Raw genomic sequence first — 8,586 nt, 5'->3', positions numbered from 1 at the left:
ACATATTAAAAAGTTTTTAAAAATTTTACACATATTTTCCTTTCCCTCCTCCCCTCTCCTGCCCGAACCCTCCCCTTCCCCCCCCCCCGGACTTCCCAGAGCAAATACAGGATATAGCATTTAACAAACATATATATATATATATATATATATATATATATATATATATATATATATATATAACGTAAGCCAACTATCTATAGATTTATCTCCCTTTTGCACTTTAACTCCCCTTGTTCATATCTGAGTATAACTATTTAAACCAGTTATTACTTGAAAATAATCAATCCAACTTCGTTCTTGTCCGTTTTTCAATAATAAAAAAGTCTTCTTTCTTCCAGCATTACACAATCAGAGCCCAATTACAATTAACCATCACATCTCCAACCCTTACATATATTAACACATTAGCAAAATATTTTAACCAATCTCGAATATTGTAAAAACTTTATTTTTACTTTTTACCCCATAAACTTATATTAATTCTTCCTGGAAACATTCCTTACTTAATAGCTTTGCATAAATTTATTCATCTTATTCTCTACAAATCCACTACTTATAATCAAATTATATCTTAACTATTTGATAGCACCACTTATATTTTCCTTATAACCCACAAGTTTATATTTATTCTTCAACAAAACATTCTTTAATATAGTATTAATGTAATTTAAAACAAAGTATAAAAGTGTAAGTAATATCCTTCTTCTAACCCATAAACTTATATTAAATGATCTGCACTTTCCATAACTTTTACATCCCCAATATTTTTCTTTTTTTTTTTTTTTACCCATAAGCTTATATAAATTCTTCAACAAAGCATTCCTTGAAATATAACTTTAGTGTTAATATACTTCAAGACAAAAGTGAAAGTTTGGTCAATGGCCCATAACAATTCAAACATAACATTACTTAATATAACTTTTCAAGACAAATCATGTCCCTAAATATACAGTCAGGTCCAGAAATATTGGAACATCGACACAATTCTAACATCTTTGGCTCTATACACCACCACAATGGAGTTGGAATGAAACAAATACAATGTGCGTTAACTGCAGACTGTCAGCTTTAATTTGAGGGTATGTACATCCAACTCAGGTGAACGGTGTAGGACTTACAGCAATTTGCATATGTGCCTCCCACTTGTTAAGGGACCAAAAGTAATGGGACAGAATAATAATCATAAATCAAACTTTCCCTTCTTAATACTTGGTTGCAAATCCTTTGCAGTCAATCACAGCCTGAAGTCTGGAACGCATAGACATCACCAGACAGTGGGTTTCATCCCTGGTGATGCTCTGCCAGGCCTCTACTGCAACTGTCTTCAGTTCCTGCTTGTTCTTGGGGCATTTTCCCTTCAGTTTTGTCTTCAGCAAGTGAAATGCATGCTCAATGGGATTCAGGTCAGGTGATTAACTTGGCCATTGCATAACATTCCACTTCTGTCCCTTCAAAAACTCTTTGGTTGCTTTTGCAGTATGCTTTGGGTCATTGTCCATCTGCACTGTGAAGTGCCGTCCAATGAGTTCTGCAACATTTGGCTGAATGTGAGCAGATAATATTGCCCAAAACACTTCAGAATTCATCCTGCTGCTTTTGTCAGCAGTCACATCATCAATAAATACAAGAGAACCAGTTCCATTGGCAGCCATACATGCCCACGCCATGACACTACCACCACCATGCTTCACTGATGAGGTGGTATGCTTAGGATCATGAGCAATTCCTTTCCTTCTCCATACTCTTCTCTTCCCATCACTCTGGTACAAGTTGATCTTGGTCTCATCTGTCCATAGGATCTTGTTCCAGAACTGTGAAGGCTTTGTTAGATGTTGTTTGGCAAACTATAATCTGGCCTTCCTGTTTTTGAAGCTCACCAATGGTTTACATCTTGTGGTGAACCCTCTGTATTCATTCTGGTGAAGTCTTCTCTTGATTGTTGACTTTAACACACATACACCTACCTCCTGGAGAGTGTTCTTGATCTGGCCAACTGTTCTGAAGGGTGTTTTCTTCACCAGGGAAAGAATTCTTCAGTCATCCACCACACTTGTTTTCCATGGTCTCCCAGGTCTTTTGGTGTTGCTGAGCTCACCGGTGCATTCCTTCTTTTTGAGAATGTTTCAAACAGTTGTTTTGGCCATGCCTAATGTTCTTGCTATCTCTCTGATGGGTTTGTTTTGTTTCTTCAGCCTAATGATGGCTTGCTTCACTGATAGTGACAGCTCTTTGGATCTCATCTTGAGAGTTGACAGCAACAGATTCCAAATGCAAATAGCACACTTGAAATGAACTCTGGGCCTTTTATCTGCACATTGTAATTGGGGTAATGAGGGAATATCACACACCTGGCCATGGAACAGCTGAGAAGCCAATTGTCCCATTACTTTTGGTCCCTTAACAAGTGGGAGGCACATATACAAACTGCTGTAAATCCTACACCATTCACCTGAGTTGGATGTACATACCCTCAAATTAAAGCTGACAGTCTGCAGTTAACGCACATTGCGTTTGTTTCATTCCAACTCCATTGTGGTGGTGTATAGAGCCAAAGATGTTAGAATTGTGTCGATGTCCCAATATTTCTGGACCTGACTGTAAGTAAATCATTCATTTTCACTATAACATAACTTTTCAAAACAAATCATATCCCTGAATACAGGTATAGTTATTCATTTTCATCATTACTATCCTCCCCAGGCCAAAGGATTGTAATTTTTCCATCTCCATTTTTTCCTGACTTTTTTGCGAACCTTCTTCAGTCTTATTCCTCCGCCTTCTTTTATTTTTATAAGTTCTTGAATTTTCAACTGAAGTTCCTGTACTTTATAATCTTGTTCTCTTCGCAAAGTAATTCCTTTCAGTAAACCCACCTCTTTAACTGTGATTGGGAGTCCATTTTTGTAAAAAAGTTGTAAAATTCCACTTCAAATCCTCCTCCTTATATTAGAAATCCCAACGCCTCCTGACAATTTTCCAGTTGACTGTATCAAAGCCTCTGGAGAAATCTCTCTCAATATTTCCTGGTTACGCTCCTTCGAACCTCTCAGCCTTTCCTTCTTAATTTGAAAAACATCCATTCCATTTTCAAAAGGCACATTAAACTGGATTATTTCTTCCACCTCTTCATTCAGCAACTCACTATTATTTGGCAACTGAAATACCAATAAAGTATCTTCACTTGTATCTTTGTTTCGAACTTGAGTAAAATCCTTCTTAAAGAGTCCTTCCATTCTTTCCACTAACACGGAGGTAAATGATTCTAAACTTTCTTTAAAGAGATCCTCAATCAGTATTTGTGCATTTACTGATGTTTGTAATAATGAGCCTCCATCACTTTCAAAAAAGCCAGCCATTTTTTTTTTGTTCAACCACCTTGATCAATGCTGGGTGTTAACAGCTTTAATGAGAGTTAACTTTCACTTTCACACTCTATTTTAAAGCACAAGCGCCATTTTCTTCACTCCTTTAATCAACTTCAAAAGGTGGCAATTTAAGCGTGGAATTGAGGGTTTGTTAGTTGCGATTGTCTGCTCTCCTGTCTTCGCTCCATCTGCATAGATAATCAACTTAAATCTCAGTAAAGATTGCAGAAGTGGTCGCGACGTTTTCTTCTGCTTAAAGCAGAAGCGCCCTGGATCTCGGAGTTTCACCGGACTTCCTGGGGAGCTCTCACCTTCCAAGCCCCCAAAACTAATTCAGGGGCTTTCGGGGAGCTCTACCCCCGTCTGATTACTCTCATTTCCCTCTTCTCCCAGGGGAAAGGTTTTCCAGCTGCTGGACAGCTGATTTGCGCTGTCAGGGCGGCTTTACAAGATCACAGGGCTGGCGCTCCAAAAGAGAGTGTCCAGCAACGTCGGCGGGGCCACCGGAAGTCCCCTTAGATTATATTGAATACTTCTTGGCCTTTCTGACTTACTATGGAAAACACTAAATTGTATAACCTGCTTAACCGGGATTCTATCTTTTAGAAAGCCATAAACTTTTTTTCTTAAAGACATCTGCTGCAGAAATTGGGTGGGGTATAGCTTTATGGTTTTCGGGCACTGAAGAGTGTTTTTGTGCCAGCATTTTCCACTTCTGATGTCCCCTCAAAAACAATGCTTATTCTATTTTTTTTTTTACTTGAAATGTAATAAAAGTGATTTATAGTTTAAAAGATTATGCATATGGAAAAAGCTGCTGGGAAAAGCATTTTATTTAAACAAATAAAGTAAAAAGAAATTAAATCTGAATATTTTTAATACAAAAGGATTGGCTGGGTAACTGCATTTCCTTGCAGGAGTCGTTTACTTTACAGATGTCCCGTTTCCCCCCCCCCCCCACCCAGATGATAGGATGCCACTGCAAGCCTCCTTATCTCTTCCTTCTCATCCCACCATACCTTTTAGGGTTTGTTTTCTTTAATCTATATACTAGTATTTTTTAAAATTATGTTTCAATTTAGTCAAATAGATAGGAGAAGTAGCCCAATTTACTCCACTGAGATGAATCCTCTGTGCCATTACAAGTAGTCCTCGACTTAACAATAGTTCATTTAGTGACCATTCAAAGTTACAATGGCACTGAACAAAGTGACTTGCGAGCAATTTTCACATGACTGGCAGCATCTCCATGGTCATGTGATCAAAATTCAGATGATTGGCAACTGACTCGTATCTATGACAGTTGCAGTGTCCAAGGGGTCACATGATCAACTTTTGTGCTCATCTGCCAAGGAAAGTTAATAGGGAAGCCAGATTCATATAACAACTGTGTCACTAACGTAGCAGCGGCTGATTGGTGGTTGGATCGGCCTCCTGGAAACTGCTGCTGCCTATCCCCGTTGCCTGGAAAGGGCCAAAAACAGGATGTATGGAGGCCGAAAATGGGGCATGTGGAGGCAGTGATAGGCGGCAGCAGTGATGGGCAGTGACAGGCAGTGGCGATCCCTGCAGTCTGGAACAACTGATAGGCGGTATTCTCGGAGGCTGATCCAACCGCCAGTCAACTGCTTGTGCTAAATCAGGCTCTGCTGAAGCTGACCAGGCTGTTTGCTATAAGGAGGTAAATTGCTGAGAGACAATTTACCTCCTTAAATTGGGGAGGGGGCCCGGCAGGTTGGCAGGGCTTCGCAACATTTGCTGTACAAGATGCATAGACATTTCCACCCACTTTTGGGGGAGGAAAAAGTGTGTCTTATACACCGAAAAATACGGTAATTCTTCACTGTTTAAAATGTAAGCTCCCAGAGCCATTTGGAATTTGGCACCCTTAAAATGAAATGAAATTTTACCAATCATGGCTTCTATCATCAATGTTGCAATGCAATGTTAGACATAGTCATAGTGAACCTTGAGTCTTCGAAGGATTCAGGGCCAAGTTAAATAACAAGTTAGTTATTTAACTTCACATTTTAATCCAAGTGTACAACACAGGTCATGTAGACAGTAAACATAGGCTCAATCAAAGTGGACTCTAATGTCTATACACCAATGCACAGAGTATGAGGAATAAACAGGGTGAATTAGAAATTCAAGTAAATGAGGGCAGATATGATGATGTTGCCATTATAGAAACTTGGTGGGATGAAATCCACAAATGGAACATACAGCTAGAGGGATATAAATTATTTAAAAGAAATAGACCAAATAAAAGAGGAGGTGAAGTTGCACTATATATAAGAAATAACTACATCTCTACAGAAATAGAGCACAACAATAATGAAAATTATCTTGAATGCATTTGGGTCAATATTAAAGAGGGCGGGGAAATGACATTGCCATAGGTCTATACTATAGGCTACCCAACCAAACAGAGGAAGTAGATGAACTTTTTGCTAGTCAGCTAACTAAGGTATGTAGGAAGCACATCACAATAGTAATGGGGATTTTAACTACCCTGACATCAACTGGGAGACAAACTTTGCACCAAGTGGAAGATCTAACAGGTTCCTAACAAACCTAGCAGACAACTTTGTTTCCCAAAAAGTAGAGAAGGGAACAAGGGGATCAGCCATATTGGACTTAATTCTCACTAACAGAGACGAAACGATAGAAGGTGTTGAAACTACAGGAACCTTGGGGGCAAGTGATCATGCAAAATTGGAATTCAACATTATGCAAACACAAGTAGTAGAACAAAGTCAAACTAGAGTCTTAGACTTTAAGACTTTCTTTGACAAAGTGACAAAATTAGTGGGTCAGAGGAATGCTGTTGATATAATTTACTTGGTCTTTAGTAAAGCATTTGATAAAGTAGACCATAACCTACTACTAGATAAAGTAGAAAAATGTGGGTTAGACAGCATCACCACCAGATGGATTCATAACTGGCTGACCAACTGCACTCAACATGTAGTCCTCAATGGAACTGCATCCCCAATGGAACATGGAAGGAAGTATACAGTGGAGTACCCCAGGGCTCTGTTTTAGGCACAGTGCTCTTCAATATCTTCATCAATGACTTGGATGAGGGGATAGATGGGGAACTCATCAAATTTGCAGATGACACCAAGCTGGCAGGAATAGCCAACACTCCAGAAGATAGGCTCAAGATATAGAAGGATCTTGACAGACTTGAACATTGGGCGCTATCTAACAAAATGAAATTCAACAGGGAAAAAAGCAAGCTTCTACATTTAGGCAAGAAAAATAAAATGCACAGGTACCGTATATGTGGTACCTTGCTCAATAGTAGTAACTGTGAGAGGGATCTTGGAGTCCTAGTGGACAACCATTTAGATATGAGCCAGCAGTGTGCAGCAGCTGCCAAAAAAGCCAACACAGTTCTTGGCTGCATAAACAGAGGGATAGAATCAAGATCACGTGAAGTGTTAATATCACTTTATAATGCCTTGGTAAGGCCACACTTGGAATATTGCATTCAGTTTTGGTCGCCACAATGTAAAAAAGATGTTGAGACTCTAGAAGGAGTGCAGAGAAGAGCAACAAATATGATTAGGGACTGGAGGCTAAAACATATGAAGAACAGTTGCAGGAACTGGGTATGTCTAGTTTAATGAAGAGAAGGACTAGAGGAGACATGATAGCAGTGTTCCAATATCTCAGGGGTTGCCACAAGAAGAGGGAGTCGAGCTATTCTTCAAAGCACCTGAGGGTAGAACAAGAAGCAATGGGTGGAAACTAATCAAGGAGAGAAGCAATTTAGAACTAAGGAGAAATTTCCTGACAGTTAGAACAATTAATCAGTGGAACAACTTGCCTCCAGAAGTTGTGGATGCTCCAACACTGGAAAATTTTAAGAAGATGTTGGATAACCATTTGTCTGAAGTGGTGTAGGGTTTCCTGCCTGGGCAGGGGGTTGGACTAGAAGACCTCCAAGGTCCCTTCCAACTCTGTTATTCTATTCTATTCTATTCTATTCTATTCTATTCTATTCTATTCTATTCTATTCTATTCTATTCTATTCTATTCTATTCTATGTACAAACTCAAGTTGAGTGGGCGAGTGTGAAATTCACAGTAATAAGGATACATTCCCAATATTGAAAGAAACAATGAATTTCAACTCAGATAAATTCAGTAAAATAAAATTTAGTTTCCTTCACTTTCTGTTTAGTGTGTGGCTTGCCTTGGGAATAGGATTAGCTTGCTTGGATATTCTGGTACATACTAAATCATTAAGAGTAATTTTGGCCTCCTTTCTAAAGCTGCACTTAGGATGCAGGCAGAATATTAATAGCTGTTGGAAATTGTCAGGCTTGAATTTCAAATGAATAGCAATATTCTGCCTTCATAGAATAAGCTCATACGAATATTGAGAATGCTGTTCATGGTGTAGATTTTAACTGCGTATGTGCGTAGCCTTTTCTTTAGTTGTTAAAGACTGCAGATTTAAAATGTGGAAAAGATCAGTCACAGATCAGTTTCTGATAGCTGGTTAAAAATTAATAGTGCTGGGGTTAATTTTCAAAGGTGAAATAGATGGATATGCTTGCAGATTTGTGTATTCTGCCCTAACAAATTCTATCTTGTCCCTAACATTTCTGATTATTTGATGTTGTGTAATATTGCTCTGGATGATAGATTTGTATTTTTACATTGAAACAGAAGGTTAGTCCAACTAAGATACCGTATTTTTCGGAGTATAAGACGCACCTACCTTTTTTGGTTTTTTTTTTTAAAAAAGTTTTTTTTAATTTTTTAGACAAACACACATACAAACATACAATGTATTTTCTTTGAACAGAGTATTTGGCTGGTTCACAAATTTAAACTGTGTTTAGTCATTTCAATTAAATTTACAATTTCTATATTTCCTTTTTGCCATATTTGCCATCTATTTTTTTTAAACCAATATTACCCTTCATCCTCATCTCTAATCTTAATCAAATTCAATTATTCCCTTCTATTCTATATTATACCCCTTCCCATTGTCATCTATTTTTATATCCATCCTCACATTGGTTAATTATGTAATATTACAGTTGTTTAATACAAATTCAACATTTTAATATAAATCAATAGTTATATAACTATCTTTTTTGTATATTGATCAATATGAACATGAATATTCCAATTATTTCCATGCAATCCAATTTCTTACAAATCAATTAATTATATTTAACAATAGTAATAAACCA

This window comes from Pituophis catenifer, unplaced genomic scaffold, assembly GCF_029215685.1.
Source record: "Pituophis catenifer annectens isolate HBS135680 unplaced genomic scaffold, rPitCat1.0.hap2 SCAF_8, whole genome shotgun sequence".
Taxonomy (NCBI): Eukaryota; Metazoa; Chordata; class Lepidosauria; order Squamata; family Colubridae; genus Pituophis; species Pituophis catenifer.
The sequence above is the reverse complement of the archived record's forward strand: the minus strand, read 5'-3'. Positions refer to the sequence as shown.